This window comes from Zeus faber (genome assembly GCF_960531495.2).
Source record: "Zeus faber genome assembly, chromosome: 8".
Lineage (NCBI taxonomy): Eukaryota > Metazoa > Chordata > Actinopteri > Zeiformes > Zeidae > Zeus > Zeus faber.
Window position 1 is genome coordinate 32,109,115 of NC_137195.1, and position 14,493 is coordinate 32,123,607.

At 43.7% G+C, this 14,493-nt stretch overlaps 1 protein-coding gene across 1 annotated transcript in view; it reads left to right on the forward strand.

Moving 5' to 3' along the window:
- The first annotated feature begins 421 nt into the window (after window positions 1-421).
- LOC307234024 (low-density lipoprotein receptor class A domain-containing protein 4-like) overlaps window positions 422-14,493 on the forward strand; it is a 237,295-nt gene continuing 223,223 nt past the window's right edge. Inside the window, exon 1 of the mRNA XM_080005566.1 lies at window positions 422-508. The gene's annotated coding sequence lies outside the window, so the exon portion shown is untranslated. The remainder of the gene's footprint in view (window positions 509-14,493) is intronic.

Consider the following 14,493-nt stretch of genomic DNA (forward strand, 5'->3'; position numbering starts at 1 on the left):
TCGCAAAAGCTTTGTGCACGGGCTTGGCCCAAGTCTGCAGGATTTTCAGTAAAGACTTTTGTGATGTTGAAAGGTTCGACCCTTTATTTTTTTTGATGAGTCACTTGGTGAAAAAGGATATTACATATTAACCTAATTCCCTCAAATGTATTTTGACAAAGAAAGTAAATCAAAAGTGTGAATGAAAACAATTCCCTTCTGCCAAAAGGATACCGTTTGATGGGATGAAAAGTGTCAATTGGTCGCATTCAATATGAATTATGCCAAATTGATTGTCTTTTCTTCGACATAATTAGTTCTCCAGTAATTATCTTCAGTTCGCGAGTGGAGCGACTCCCGGCTCCCGAGTCATTTTAAAAGAACCGTTCGCTTCGAACGAGTCGTTCACGCGTCCTGCACCACTACCCCACACCGCAAACCACTGGAGTGCACTTGGACTTGACGTCTAGCGCTACAACAGCAGACAGGGCGACATAAAAACAAACCTCATGGGCAACTGTATTATCAGGTAGGAATATTGTAACTTTCATTTTCTTCGTCTGCGCGTTCAGTTCTGCGATGCAACGCAGCCTGGCTGTCAGCCCGATGGAGGTCATGCTGGGTGGGCCAGCCGCGGCGGCTATGCGTTAGCAAAGGGGGTTCGACGAGTCGTCTTACTTCTGGGTCGAAGCGGCGAAAGTTGCCGCTGTATAGTTGGTGCTAAGCTAGCCGGATAGCCGGGCTGCTACTAACAAGCAGACTAGTGCGTCCTCCGTGGCTGCCAAGCCTTACCCTTGACTTCCGAAGCCTTACCCTTGACTTCCGAAGCCTTACCCTTGACTTCCGAAGCCTTACCCTTGACTTCCGAAGCCTTACCCTTGACTTCCGAAGCCTTACCCTTGACTTCCGAAGCCTTACCCTTACCTGGGGCTGTACAGCGTCCCCGGCGCGTGATTTCAGCAGCGTTTCCAGATGACTGTTACTCGCCAGTTGGTGTGCAAGCTGGCAGTTGAACTGGGAGAGTTGATTAAGAGCTTTCACTTTTTTTTAAAGAAGAACCTACAGGAGTGATCCCTTTTAGATTCCCAGAAGACAAGTAGTCTGTCATCTAAACCGGTGGGTCTCATTTGAGACCACCCAGGGGACCTTCAATAGGTTTCATGGGCTCCCCTGTCGTGGGCACTGTTTCCTGGAAGACTGCTATGGAAGTTTGGACCGAACCATATCAAACAGTTGATAACAATTGAAATCGACATGAGATCGGGTGTCTCAGAAATGCAATCTTTAAATTTTGAAAATGATCAATGTGACTATTTCTAAGTTGACGCATTAACGCCACTATCACAAAGCCCAGTTATTGCTGACGATTCAGTGTCAAATAGATTGTTTTGCAAGCTTTTGGGGGATCCATGTTAAATACCTGTGGTGCAGAATCTGCAGCCTGTGCGGCTTCTGGTACACAACTATTCAGAGTTATGTTTAGGTTTCAATGTGCGCTCTTGGGTTTTCATGGTTCTCTGTTTCGTGTCCTTAACTGACTGGCTGTTATGTCATTACATTACATTGTAACCTGCCTCTGTTTGTACTGAAATGTTTGTGGCAGTGAGTGAGCGGGGAAACTCCCCCATAGTGGGGCACACACAGACTTGTTCCCATTTTCTCCCCCTCATTCTATTGATATCTTTCCCAGAGTAGGGCGACTTTCACTGCAGTATTCGCCACAAATTAGAAATATTCTCTATCATTGGATACGATCACCGGGCAGATTAAATTGTTAGTTTATTTCACTAGCTATAGATATAGATATATAGATTATCCTGAAGTGTGTGGAGATCGTTTTGGAGATCTTACCGAGAGTAACTTCGAAACCTTGGTGGAGTTTTAACTGCAAGTTATTATTATTTTTTATTTCAGAGTTGGGCTGCACATCTGCACATCCATTTTTTAAATTACACATTGTTTTTACTCTTGCTGAGTGATACTTTATTGCCTGGGTAAGCCGTCAAAGTTTACAAACCAATTTTTTCTGTTGTTGAGTTCTTGGCCAGGCTGCAGATCGTGGCTGGGCTTTTCGTTGTTTTTGTATTTTTTTTTAATTTTTTATTTTGGAGACCCTTTGACACCTCCTTTTTGCCTTTATATATTCCAGCTGTAGCTGTGAAGAACGATGGCGTATAAATTTCCCGGGTCAGGGTTGCAGCAACTAAAGATTTTACATGATCAATCAGTTAAAAAAAAAAGCCCCAACAGTGTTCTCATGCATTCAAAAAATAACATGTTAGTTGACCACATATCCCACAGTTGGAATATGTGCTATAAGCGGTGTAAGATAAGGTAAAGTTTTACCTTATCTTATATTTTACCCCTAATAGCACATATTCAAATGTAATCCCCATGTGGAAATTTGGGTGTCAAAGAAGCAAACAAAAAAAACAAAACAATGCAAGTCAAGAAAGGGATAAGAATTAAGGTGGAGATGAAAATGAAATTGAAGTAACATATGTACACGTCTGTACAGAGGAGCACTTTGTTTACTAGTAGTAGTCAGCCCAATGTGGGCAAATGGTAGTTAGGCTGAAGTTAGTAGCAGCAGTGTAGCAATAATGCAGTGGGTATCACACAGTCAAAGTGGTTATAGCAACAGCAGCAATATTTAGAGTGTAGTTACAGTTAGTACAGTAGGGTAAATCACAATTGTCACAGTTTGGTATGATACACTGTACAGGGTGCACTGGTAGATGCAGTCAAAATTTGAATGACAACTACTTTTAAATGTAGAACATACCTTCTGTATTCCTTTTATATTAAATTTGCAAAAACAATGAATTCAAGTATAACTGTTGAAAAAAATGAAAAAACATATATCCTATATCACCCCTTTCTTTCCAATGTATACAATGTGTCCCACCACAGCAAAAGCCGCCATCTTGCACATTTCTAAAATCGCCAGGAGCAGCCAAATAAGTTTAAAAAAACCTTTCTTGAAAGAAATTGCATTTTTTTCCAGATTCGTGTTCCTTTGTGTTTTTTTTTTTTTTTTTATCTCAACGTATTTTCAAAACCGAGTTTGATTTATAAATAGTTAAAGGTTAAACCGTGGAGTTAATTATTTCCGTTCGATTACATGGGGAAACGGAGAACGACAGCGACGCTGAATCTGATATTACTCTGGACTTGGAGAACATTTCGAACAGCGGATTTCAATCTTAATGTGAAGATGAAACGGACTATTTTCAAGAACCACTGGAGGACGATACGTCTGTTGTTGTTACAACGGAAGAAGTCGATGACGTGATGAAGTCCGTTGAGGTTGGTGACAGATTTTCAGATTAGTATGTTAATTAGCCATGAGGCTTTGTTTGTCCGCCAACCCCATTTGAGCAAGACACTTAACCCCTAATTGCTCCTGATGGCTGCGTCCGTCGGTGTTTGAATAATTGTAAGTCGCTTTGGATAAAAGCGTCTGCTAAATGAAATGTAATGTAATGTAATTTGCATTCTGGGAGCTGGCTGAATGAACCTGGTGTGAGTCAAACTTTGGAGGTGATTAACTCAGAAACACAGTTTGCCACACCCTTGTCATTAACAAGTCAAAGCTTTAGAAATATTTGCTTGGTTTGCACAAGTGACCCCTTGTTTGGAAGCTCTGATTCTCCACTTTCAAATGATGCAAAAAAAACAAAACTCAAAAGCCGCCAAATGACCCTAAAGTACGCTGTGGTTCACATATATCAATGATTCTCAAATGGGGGTACGCAAGAGAAACTGTGCATGTGAGATTGCTGGTTCTTTTGGAAATTTCAGCAGCTAATTCCTTATTCCCAGCAGTGTTTATTGGACGTAGCAACAGTAATCAAGGAAGCGCACAGAGTATGGGATTTGGTTTGGGGCGTTGTTGTTGGCACAGAGAACTTAAATGAAATTGTACAATGGAAAAAGTGGTTAGGCCTAAAAACACGGATAGCCAAGTGTGGATGAAGGTCAACCAGAAACTAATAAACAAATGTGCAGAGCATTGTGTCAAGGGGGTACATGTCTTTAAAACCCTGCAAGAGGGGATACACACATCAAAAAAAGTTGAGAACCACTGCGCTATACAATATGGGTTTCGCGAACAGGCCTTTTAAGTATGTAAATAAAACAAATTTGTACATTTAGTTTATATCAGGATCCATTCTTCAGCTCATTGCAGCAACATTGCCACATTGTTACCCCATTGGTACCCCTATGTGCTCTTGACCCCTGTACCCATTAAATTGACCCTTCTTTGACTTCTGGATTAAACATATGAAGCAATGTCAATATCATTGATGGTATCCAAACATTCTGTTACATTTAAGGCCAGATTTTGATACAGTAAGTAGTTAATCTCTTCAACGCCAGTGAGCCAAAACTAAAGCTTTGTTCAGTCAGAGTAATTGTACCATGTAGGCTTTGGCTGATTTATGATTAAATCATCTATCGGCGATCAACTCCATCAATCGCGATTGATATTGATGACATACTTTTTTCTTTTTTTCTTTTATCCGAGGAGAAATCTGAGAATTGAAATGGTGTAAGTGCAGTTTACCGTGTTCTGAACTGGAGTACAGAGGGAGGGAGAGAGGGGCCAAAGGCTCTCCCTCTCTCTGCTTAGAGCTGCTGAGTAACCACTGTTGATCAGGTCTCACTTCCCCTCTACAGTCACATACAGAGACTTTGAGATGCAAGTGTTCAAAAAAAAGAAAAGACCCCCATGGACCCCCAGCTCCGCTTCTAGACATTTTGCTGCTCTGGGCAAACGGAGCAGCACAGAGGTGCCGCTGTGCGCACATTGAAGGTGCGCTGAGGTTTGAGGTTCATGAGGAGATCCTCATGAATATATCTTGCCCAGACAATCCACCACCTCGACACCAATTTAAAAAAAAAAAAAAAAAAAAAAAAAAAAACCCAGCACGCCTGATTTCTCCTCCAGACAGTGGTGCGCACAAACTCCCATGCCTGTCTTTTTTATTTTTGTTTGTTTCCTACAGGTATGAAACAATTTTTTTAAACACAACTGAGTTAAGGGACTGTCCAAGTCCTTAATCTGTACTGTTCAAAAAAAACCTGTGCGTCACTGTTAGCACGCACGACTTCCCATTGCTATGGGACTTAATTTAGTAAAAACTGGATGTTTTTGTGTAAATACTTTACTTGTAAATAATAAATCCTGCACTTCTGGAACGGGGAGACCGCATTTGTCAAACTCCTCCGCACGCATGCGATTTTGTCGATTGGAATTTTGCACGATTGCCCAAGCCTAGTGTCATGTCAATTTCTTCTTGAAACTCTCTTCCAACAGCACACATTCAAGATGTAAGTTTTGTGCCTTGGTAGTATATTTTACTGTGATTCTATGGCACAAATTGTGTTGATTAGATACATGGTACATATTTTTGAACAAGTATGTACACCGATCAACCACAACATTACAACCACCACTAATATTGTTTAGGTTCTGACCCAGTCGTCTAGCCATCAAAATTTGGCGCTTGTAGAAGCCGCTCAGATCCTTACACTTGTCCATTTATCCTGCTTCCAACACATCCAGTACACAGTAAACTGACTTTTTACTTGCTGTCCAATACATCCCACCCCTTGACAAGTCTGCCCTGCTGTGCCGTCTCTCTGCCTCCCCATCGCCCCTAACCCAGTTGTCTGTACAGATGTCACTGATGTTGTGTATGTTGTGTGTGTGTCTGTCTGATCAAGGTTTATGTCTGCGTAGAGGAATGGGTACAGGGACCCGGTATTAAAGTGGCCCCAGGGCTAAATTATTAAAGACCGTCGTTTTGATAAACTCCAACGTTCCTGGTTTTGTTAACAGTGTTGAAGAAATTACGATTTTCTATTTTTTTAGGCTATATAAATGTGGTCTTACACCTTTAATGTTTCCAACACTGTTTCTAACTTCCAATAAGATTAAGATATTCGTTTAAGATGCAATTTCACTATTCCTATTTATCAGAAGAGTGGAGAATCTCCGCGACTCCCTCTCTATGTTTCTTCCGGTGGGTGCCGGGGGGGTATAAAATAAAGTAGTGTTAATTCAGTACTTATGTTTGTTTTATTTCTTTTCATCTTGAAAAAAATCTCAACGATACCCATCCCTATGTGTCGTATCTCTTTGCTTTCCTTTCTTGTGTGTGTTTGTGTTTGAGAGACTGCAGTTGACCGCTAGTCTCTGTACTTTTCTTTGTGTCTGTTTCTGTTTATCTGCGCTTCAGTCACACCCTCTACTTATTAGAGCCTTTTCACCCACCGGGGCCAGAGGCAGGTGGAGTGTGTGAGAGACGTCAAAGAAGGATGTGACGGGCTGGTCTGCCGCAAATGGCTCAGCCTTAACCTGAACTCTCACTCTCTTTCTGTCTTTCTCTCTCCATCTCTCACACAGTCCTCACACACACTCATAGGACCTGAACTTCAGCCAGTCTTGGACAATGTGGCCTTGTCTGTCTCGCAGCCTGTGTGACACGGCAGCATGTGACGGCATTGTGTCAGTGGAGCAAAAACAGTGAGACAGCCAGAGACAAGTGCCAACCTGCACCGGGTTCCTTTGCGTTTTTGTGTGTGTCTGTGTGTGTGGCATCATGAAACCCCCTATCCCTCCAGGCGTTGTTGCGGGAAACGTACCATCACCCCCAACCAAAGATTTCTCTCTCTCTCTTTCCGTCTCTCCTGGGTGCGGCATCATTGCACTTCTACCATATTCGCTGCACAGTATTTTGTGAAATGCACCGTTTCTGGTGAAGTTAAACCTTTTGAAGATGAAGTTCTTCCATCTTTGTGTGGAGTTGGGGTCAAGGTTGTCAGTGGTGCATGTAATTATAGTCAACCTCAAACTTGACTGCCTGCTGAAGCCCGACATCGTCGTTAATTAAGCCAACCAGCGTTTCCGTTATCCGGTAAATGCTGGTTTTTGACTGGGAAAATCAGTTGAAGCCCGACACATGTAAATCTCTTCTGTCATAATGTCCGGTGAACATAATTCCCTCCAACCATAATTTTAATACTGTGAGTGCTGAGTGGATGATTTTCGATTAAAAAAAAAAAAAAAAAAAGTCTGCAGATCTGTTCATTTTCGCACTCAGCAAGTTACAACGGGAAGCCAATCAGTTTGGATGATCTAAAGCTGATCTAAAAGCTTCGCCTCTGACCAATCACGTTTGTTGATATAGAACTCAGCCCCACCCCCTCCCTTGTGGACAGCTTGTACTTGTAAACACAGTAGACACACAAAATACACACAGAGCGGAAATAGCTGGAGCATCTAGAACTCTGAGGAGAAACACAGAGATAATATATCGTTGACAACAGGGACACATACATCCATAGTTTCACGTTTTTTTGGGGATATTTAAGTTCCAACCCAAAGCAGACAGTAAATATTCATTGTGTAAAATATGTCAATAGGACGTCCTGATGAAGATGGACACCACCACAAACTTTATTATTTATTTAGACCTACTTGCCATATTTATTTTGTTTTTGATTTAATCAAAATGTTATTTTAGTGGAATGTTTAATAAAGGGGCTGCACTTGTTACTTATTGTTCACAAACGGAAATTATTCGACTTCAAGCAGTAATATTCATGAATTTTATTTATTTTTAAAATGGCTTAACTGCCAGCACTTATTTTATGTTAAATATTAATTAAAAAATATACATCTTCATGCCTTGATGATGTCATTCTTTATAAAGCTTGCTTATCAACTGTTTTTAAGCTCAATAAACACATACTATTTGACCGGAATCTCTCCCATTTGTCCGGGAAATTGAAATCGTCCAGGACATGTTGAATGGCACCAATTCTTTCTAATAGAAACAATGAAGAGAACCTCCTCAGTCTTTGTCGGGGCGAAAGATCAAAGTGCTGCAACAGAAGATCTGACCAAGAGGATACATCACCCTGACCTGCCACCCCGTAAGGTGTAAACGTTATCTATTGACATTTAACTGCAACCTTGCGAACAAAAAGTGCAAATCTACAAAAACCTCACCATCATTATTTAGTGTATATATGGGCTATATATATTTTGTGGGGGGGGGGGCGCGGTATATGAAATATAAAGCAATAAAAATAAAGCAACAATCTTGCTGCTGATCCCCTGGAATTCCTTCAATGAACCCTAGGGGGTAGTTGACCCCAGTTTGGGAACCCCTGGAACCACTCACTAACTATATTTAATTATATTGAATTAAATTCTAGTGAATTTGATACCCCAATAAGTTATTCACAAACGGTCACAATAATTGTTGTCTGTGCACGACTAAAAGTTCTCTGTGTGATTATCTACACTCTAGGTCAGTAGTCAGTAGCTCTTTAACCACTTCCCGTTGGCTCCCTGGCTATGATGGGGAAAAAATAAAAATATGTATGATGTTGATTGTAATGATTGCTATTTTAATTTGTTTTAATATTTTGTAATTGTAAAAAGTTGTATCCCAAAACAATACAACAATACTTTGTTCAAGAGAATTCTTGGGACTTTAAAGTGCTGTCAGCACGTAATGGAGGCTATAGCGGCCAATTTGACCTAACTGCTGTCTTGAATGGACTGTCAATGTGCGCTATTGCGCCTAATAATGCTGTGTATGCCTATTCAGTTTCGTGTGTTAAAAACACAAAAAGATGATTTGATGATGATGGATTTTTTAGAACTGTTGCCTTTTTTTGGGGGGTGGGGGGGGATAATCCATGCAGAGGTAAACTCTTTATTGTCTGTTTTCCTATTCACTTTATATTGATTAAGTAGCCTACAAGTCGTAAAAGGGGACCTTTTTTGAAAAACTTGGATCTTGGGTGTCTAATGGGCCTACTAACACGCACAATGTGGAATAAGACAACCCAGTCAGTTTTTTGTGAGCTGCTATTTCAGAAAATGTGAAAAAACCTGTTCAGATTTGCGATCCCTTCATATGTCACTCGGTGCCTCAGTACAATTAGAACCGCCCCTCCATCTGAGTAACTCCACCCACAGCTGGAGAATAGCAAGCGCTGCCGGGAACTGCTCTATTTGTTTCACAGACGAGCACAACTCTTTTAAAAGAAAGAGAAATTAATACCAACTAGGAACTACCAACATTATGTAGCAGATTATTGTACAATGGAACGACAGCGACAGCTTCCTGGCTGGGTATTTTTCCCACTATTTTTCCCCATAGTTCTCCTGTGCAAATATCACAACGAACGAACGAACAACGATACGCTAATAGATTCAAGATTCAAGATTTTTATTTGTCACATACATATACATACTTCCATACATATATGCAGTGAAATGTAATGCAACGCACCCGGTGATAGCACACAATAAGTCCTAGGAAAAAGAACAAAAATAAAATAAAATAAAAAGTTGAAAATTCCTTTCTAATAGACCGACTAACTGACTCCTAAAACGTAATACAGTAAGTGGAATACTTATAGAATAAGATAAAAAATATATAGAATAAAATACAATAAAAAATAAATTGAAATAAAATGGAATAGGTAGAAGGAATATGCCTATGTATATACAGATATGTGCATTTAACAACCCTGAACAGTGATACAGTATGCGGTACAGTATGCTACATACAGTACAGTAGGTAGTGGAGCCTAGTGCATGGCTCAGTTAGGACCCCTGGTGAGGTCAGCGTTGACAGTTCTAATGGCTTGAGGGAAGAAACTCCGTCTCAGTCTCTCTGTTCTCGCTGCGTGACTGCGGAGGCGCTTGCCTGACCGCAGCAGCTGAAACAGTCCGTTGTTGGGGTGATGAGGATCCTTCATGATCCTACGGGCTCTGCTACTACACCTCCTGGTGTATAACTCCTGCAAGGGGGGGAGGGTAGTTCCAGTGGTACGTTCAGCTGAACGCACCACCCTCTGCAGGGCCCGCCTGTCCTGGGCAGTACAGTTCCCAAACCAGGCAGTGATGTTGCCTGTCAGGATGCTCTCCACTGCTCCAGAGTAGAAGGACTTGAGGATCCTCACCGAGACCCGGAATTTCCTCAGCTGCCTGAGGTGGTAGAGACGCTGCCTCGCCTTTCTCACCAGAGTGTCTGTGTGAACAGTCCATGTTAAGTCCTCTGTGATGTGGACTCCCAGATATCTGAAGCTGCTCACCCTATCGACAGAAGTCCCATTAATCCACAAGGGCGCGTGCGTCCTCGATTGTGATCCACGCCTAAAGTCCACAATCAGCTCCTGACGTTCAGGTGTAGGCTGTTGTCCTGGCACCAGAGTGACAGGTCAGCCACCTCCTCGCGGTAGGCCTTCTCATCGCAGTCGGTGATCAGGCCCACGACCACGGTGTCGTCAGCAAACTTGATGATGGTGTTGGAGCTGGACCTGGCCACACAGTCATGTGTGTACAGGGAGTACAGTAGGGGGCTGAGGACGCAACCCTGGGGGGATCCTGTATTCAGGGTGAGGGAGCTTGACATGTACTTCCCCACCTTGACCACCTGGGGGCGGCCTGTGAGGAAGTCCAGGATCCAGGCGCTCAGCGGAGCATTCAATCCTAGCTCCATCAACTTGACAGCCAGTCTGGTGGGAACTATGGTGTTGAAAGCTGAACTATAATCGATGAACAGCATTCTCACATAGGCCCCCTTCTGGCCATCCAGGTGCGTGAGCGTGGTGTGCAGTACCTGGGAGACCGCGTCATCCGTGGATCTGTTTTGCCGGTACGCGAACTGCAACGGGTCCAAGGTGCGGGGGAGGGAGGCGCAGATGTAATCCTTAATCAGCCTCTCGAAACACTTCATGACCACCGAGGTGAGGGCCACCGGACGGTAGTCATTCAGGCAGGTTGGAGAGGCGATCTTCGGGACAGGAACGACGGTGGACCTCTTGAAACAGGATGGGACCACTGATTCAGCCAGGGAGATGTTGAATATTGTGGTGAACACCGGAGCTAGCTGGTTAGCACAGGTCTTCAGTACTCGCCCAGATATGCCATCTGGGCCCGCAGCTTTCCTGGTGTTCACCCGCATCAAAGCCCTCCTGACCTCGTGCACGGACACTGAGAGTGCGCGCTCATCCCCAGCGGTGTAACTCCAATTCGCCGGCGAGCTAGCGGTGCTGCTGCCAGACTCGAACCGCGCATAAAAGGAGTTCAGTTGGTTGACCAGGGAGGCGTCCACACTCGTGGCTGGGGAGGAGCTGCTCTTGTAGTTTGTTATTGTTCGCAGCCCCTCCCACAAGCGTCTTGTGTCCCCCCGCTCCATCTGCAGCTCCACGGTGTCTCTGTACGTCCGTTTGGCGTCCCTCACCGCCCTCCGCAGATTGTACGACGCCGCTTTGTAATTGTCCATGTTACCAGATACAAGTCCGTCGTTGTAAGCGGCTGTGCACGCATTCAGAGCGCAGCGGATGGATTTATCAACCCATGGTTTCTGGTTTGGAAATATCCGAACTTTCACCGTGGGAACGATTTCATCCGCGAGCGTAGCCACAAAACTCACTACAACCTCCGTAAACTCGCTGACGTCACTTGAACTTGCTTAGAACATGTCCCAGTCTACGTCAGTCAGAGCGTCCTGAAGCGCAGCCTCTGATTGGTCCGTCCACCGCTTCACTTCCCTCGTCACCACCAGTTCTCGCGCGATCAGAGGCCTGTAAACAGGAAGCAGCGAGATCGCGGCGTGATCTGATTTCCAGAAAGCAGGGAGCGACATGGGCTTGTATCCGTTCTTGTAAGGAGTGTAACAATGGTCCAGAGTTCTGTCTCCCCTGGTGGCACACGTGATGTGTTGGTGGAAATTCGGCAGAACTTTTTTAAGGTTGGCCCTGTTAAAGTCCCCAGTCACCACCACAGCCGCGTCGGGATGTCTGTTCTGAAATCCGCACAACACATCGTACAGAACCGACAGAGCTGCGTCGGTGTCCGCTTGCGGTGGGATATAAACGGCTGTAATGATGACCGTGCTGAATTCCCGGGGGAGATAAAATGGACGGCATAGTATGGTCAGCTGTTCCAGGTTCGGCGAGCAGGAGTGGGAGAGGAATTTGGTGTTGTTGGCGTTACACCAGCGGTTGTTTACCATTAGGCAGACGCCTCCACCTTTGGATTTCCCCGACTCTCCCGTTCTGTCGCCGCGGAACACGGAGAAGGCCTCGGCTGGACGTATGGCTTCATCCGGCACCAGTGGGGTCAGCCATGTTTCCGTCAGGCAGAGGACGCAACAGTTCCTCGTGTCACGCTGGAATTGAATCCTCGCTCGAAGTTCATCCATCTTGTTCTCCAGGGACTGGACGTTAGCAAGAAGGATGCTTGGCAGAGGTGGACGGTAAGGTTGCGTCCTCATTCTGACCCGAATGCCGCCTCGTTTACCTCGGTGCTTCCTCCGTGGGCCGGCTCGTGGAACAGCGACTCCATTTTTGTTGTTGTAGTTGTTGTTGCGAGTGTTACCGCGTAGGATTTCCGCCGGCCACTCTGCTCCCACGGATAAAAAGTCCCAAAGTTGTTCGTTTAGGGAAATTTTTATATCCATGAGTGCATCGCGGCCGTATGAGTTAATTGTTGATGTTTTTCTGGCGAACATTGTGATTAAAAAAAGGAAGAAAATACTAAAGAGTAAGAAAGTAACCGGAGCGCCGGCGCAGGCGACCGCTAGGGGCGGTGCCACTATCGCCTACTATAATAAAACTACTAAACATTTCTAAAATTCTTATACATATACAGACCCAAAATAATTTAGTTTAATATATTTTAAATCATCACCATAGCAACATATCGCGTGTTTCGTTTTGCCATCGTACATTTCCCTCGCGCAGGGTTATTTTTTCCTCCCGCCGTGCTGTTATCCGTATCCACCGTCTTCCATCTGAACGCAGCATTAGTTGTTGAGGAGAAATAGTTTTCCTCCTCGGCATTGACACGCATGCAGCCATATTTGTTGTTTGTCATTCCGGAAGTCTCCATCTACTTCTAGATCCTGGTCCACCGGGCATTTATTTTCTCAACTGCCCCCTGTCCTTCTGGTGAGTACTGCTACTTCCTGGCTGGGTATTTTTCCCACAATTTTTTTTTACCCATAGTTCTTATCGATAGGATAAGGTGGCACCGTGCATCGTACTGCTGCCTCACAACAAGAAGGTCCTGGGTTTGATTCCTGCCTGGGGCGCTGTTTGCACCGTGTTCCGATTGGTCTTAAAGCAAGAAATCCAGCGCCAAGTCTACTGTGCATGAGAATCCTAGGAGATTTGCAGTTTCTGAGATGCTCAAACCACCCCGTCTGGCACCAACAATCAGTCCACGGTCAAAGTCACTCAAATCGCTGTAACAAGTCTGTCTGTTGGGCATTTATTTTCACAAAAGTCAACAGCATTTGTCTTTTCAGACTGTTACAGAAATTAAAGGGTCACTTTAATCTGTTGTTTGTCAGTTGGTGGTTTTAAATAAAGAGGCAGACAGACGCTGTTTTTTACTTGTACATGGGTCGGGTCAGAGATGTGCTCTCGTGCAGCTCTCTGAGTCAAACTGTTTATTTTCAGAGAGTCAGAGAATATAAGGACAGTTTGGCGTCACAGATTTATAGGTATTCCAGATAAGGTAGTCTTGACACACTAAGGACAATGACGTTCTGTTGTTGCTCTTGCAGCTGTATCAACGGGAGGAAGCCGAAAAGACTATACTCCCACTTATACGGTTTGAAAAACCGTGGGAAAAAAAGAAATATGTGACTGAGGACATATGAGGTTGTGTACTTCATTATGTGTGTGCATATATGTTTGTGATGACATAGATTTAGATATATTGTTACATTCCACCGTTTTAATCATAAAGGGTCGCTTTAAACTGCAGTTTGTCGGTCCGTGGTTTCAAATAAAGAGGCAGACAGATGCTGGATTTTACTTGTACAACGGTCGGAGAGATGTGCTCTCGTGCAGCCCTCTGAGTCGGACTGTTTTTTTTCAGGGAGTCAATGAGGTTCTGTTGTTGCTCTTGCAGCTGCATCAACGGGAGGAGGCCGAAAAGACTATACTCCCACTTATACCCTTTGGAAAACCTGGGAAAATAAGAAATATGTGACTGAGGACATATAAGGTTGTGTACTTCATTATGTGTTTGCATATGTGTCCCATCACAGCAAAAGCCGCCATCTCACGCATTTCTAAAATCGCCAGGAACAGCCAAATAAGTTGAAAAACCTTTCTTGAAGGAAGATTAGATTATTTAAACCAGATTTGTGTTCCTTTGTGTTTTTGTTATCTCTCAATGTATTTTCAAAATCAAGTTTGATTTATAAATAGTAGAAAAATGTTAAACCGTGGAGTTAAATATTCCAATTAGACTACTTGGGGAAACGGAGTTCACTTACCGAGACGCAGAACAGCACTGAACAACGCCGATCGATTGTTTCCTTTAAAGCGACTGTCCAGGTGAAGATCATTAATCCATATTCCATGTGATGTGAAGTCACAATGTGAAACCGTTTTGATAGAATTCAACCTTTAAATCGTGCTACTTTTACACACACGGAGCCATTGTTGTGAAATGGCGAA